Genomic DNA, 2903 nt, shown 5'->3' with positions numbered 1-2903 from the left:
TTCAGGATATTTCTGTATCCGTGACCTAGTGTAGCTTAGCTTCCTTGGCTGTTATGTTTATTTGGGTATTAGAAAAGAAGGATATATTTTTAGTTCTTGTTCCTAATAGTATCTCAAAATTCAAAATTCAGATTTCTTGGGAGAACCTGAGATTGAAAAATAAGCTCTAGTGCTCTTCAACTTTGATCTTTTAGTTTTAATGTGAAAATTATTTAAAATGTGTATTTTCATTTGGAAGATAATCTAATCTCTCTGTGTAATACAAACTCACCAGCACCAGCACCACTTCATAATATAATAACACATACTCTCATGCTGTTTCAGTACCCATGTTTATAATTCCCATTAAATTGGCACCAAGAAATTTTACTTTAAGTGATATAGGCTTATGAGAAAAGAACACAATGAATTTCGTAAGTAAGTAGAACATTTCTACTAACTGAAGACAAATGTTACCAAGTCACACTAAATATTCTCAATACTCCCAATATAGCTAATGGTGGCAGGATAAATATTTAAGTCCCAAAGAGGTCACTTATCAACCTCTCAGCACCATATTCAAGAGGCAATTTTGTTTCACAGCCCCTCCAAATAAACACTCCTAATTTTCCTAGTTTTATGTCTTACTTTTCCATTTTTAAAGCATTTGAATCCAGTGCTATGAAGGTTATATTTCAGTGTAATTGGTTTTTAACTAACTGTGACATAATCAAGAGAAAACTATAATTCTGATCTCTTGTTGCTCCATCGAACTTAATTTAATGGGAGAAAATTTTCATCTGTCCCTAAATGAAAACTCAGAATGTTTCAGGAACTTTTTTCGCATTATTACATAATACAGAGCGCAGATTCACTTAAATTTTATTTTTATTTATTTATTTATTTAAAATTTTTGTTTTTTTCAGATGTACATCATATTTCAAATTCTGGATACATTACATCTTGTTCACCACCTCAACACTAATTATAGTGCATCCCCTCACATGTGACCCTAATCACCCCTTTTGCCCTCTCCCCTCCCCCCTTCCCCAATGGTAACCACCAGTCCAATCTCCAGTGCTATGAGGGGTTATTTTTTTTGTCGTTTTTATCTTCTACTTATGGGTGAGATCATATGGTATTTGACTTTCTCCCTCTGACTTATTTCACTCAGCATAATACCCTCAAGGTCCATCCATGTTGTCACAGATGGCTGGATTTCGTCATTTCTTATGGCTGAGTAGTAGTCCATCATGTATAAATACCACATCTTCTTTATCTTCTTTATCCATTCGTCCCTTGATGGGCACCTAGGTTGCTTCCAAGTCTTGGCTATTGTGTATAATGCCGCAATGAACATAGGGGTGCAAGTATCTTTATGCCTTTGTGTTTTCAAGTTCTTTGGATAAATACCCAGCAGTGGAATAGCTGGATCATATGGGAGAACTATCCTTAATTTTCTGAGCCTACTCCAAACTGCTTTCCATAGTGGCTGCACCAGTTTGCACTCCCACCAGCAGTGAACAAGGGTTCCCTTCTCTCCACACCCTCTCCAACATTTGTTGTTTCCTGTCTTGTTAATTATAGCCATTCTGACCGGAGTGAGGTGATACCTCACTGTAGTTTTGATTTGCATTTCCCTGATAGCTAATGATGTTGAGCATCTTTTCATATGCCTGTTGGCCATCTGTATTTCTTCTTTGGAGAAATCTCTGTTCAGATTTTTTGCCCATTTTCTAATTGGATTGTTGGTTTTTTTGTTGTTGAGCTGTATGAGTTCTTTGTATATTTTGGATATTAACCCCTTATCTGATATGTGGTTTGCAAATATCTTCTCCCAATTAGGTTGTCTTTTTGTTTTGTTGATGGTTTCCTTTGCTGTGCAGAAGCTTTTTAGTTTGCTGTAGTCCCATTTGTTCATTTTTTCTTTTGTTCACTTAGATTTTAGACATGGGCTTAATTTGAGAGGGTGGAAGAAGCTATGAGGGAACAAATAGGTCTTACTTGACCTGGTATCTTAACAAGCTGACTTATTGTCTCTGGGCTTGGCAGATGTTGAAAGCTTTTTCTTTCTCTTCCTTTGTGGGCCTTTGTAGGCCTTCTAATTCTAGTATCCTTGATGTAGGAGGACATTTCTATCCCTTATGATCACTGGTGACTCCTTGCTTAGCCCTTAGAAAGCCAGTGATTACCTTAAACATTCTGTACCCTTCAAAATGACCCCATTGGACTGATCCCTATAAAATCATCTTATGGCCCCTCTATGGAAGCCCATGTGGAAACATCTATGCATCTCTGCCCCTCAGGAGTACTATTAATGTAGAATCACTGTTAATGTTGGCTGATATCTACCAGGCACCCTCTCCTGACTCCATCAGTAAGTCAACCTGTCTATCTTCCTGCCTCGAATTTCCTGATCTCAGTACCTTGGGCCCACTAATATGGAGGGTTGCAGGGTACATTCTCAGAGTAGCTCCATCACACACAGTCACGTGCACACACACACCCACACACGCATGTTAAGTTTAGGGTGAGAGACATATCATTAGCAATTTCCCCAAAGATGTTCTCACAAACCAATCTCCCACTTTACACTCTGATGAGGTTTATGTCCTTTATCTAACCGTGGGGAACTTATTTTTATCATTTCCTCTGGTTTAGAGATAGGCAACGGTGGTTTGGACACACTTTGTAATTTCACATCTATTGTGTCTAGTCATAATTTCAGTTATAATACCTTGTTACACAAGAAGTGTTAATTCATAAATAGTTTGTCTTAACACTGGACTTCAAAACAATTTATTTTCATTTAGAAAGGTATTGCACATTATTTCAATTTGGGAAACATTTCTTTGCACTCACATAAGAGATATATTTTATGGAGAAAAGTTTGTACAATTAAAACTTACCTGTAAACAGGGAAA

The sequence above is a fragment of the Equus asinus genome, chromosome 17 (assembly GCF_041296235.1).
Source record: "Equus asinus isolate D_3611 breed Donkey chromosome 17, EquAss-T2T_v2, whole genome shotgun sequence".
NCBI lineage: Eukaryota > Metazoa > Chordata > Mammalia > Perissodactyla > Equidae > Equus > Equus asinus.
The sequence above is the reverse complement of the archived record's forward strand: the minus strand, read 5'-3'. Positions refer to the sequence as shown.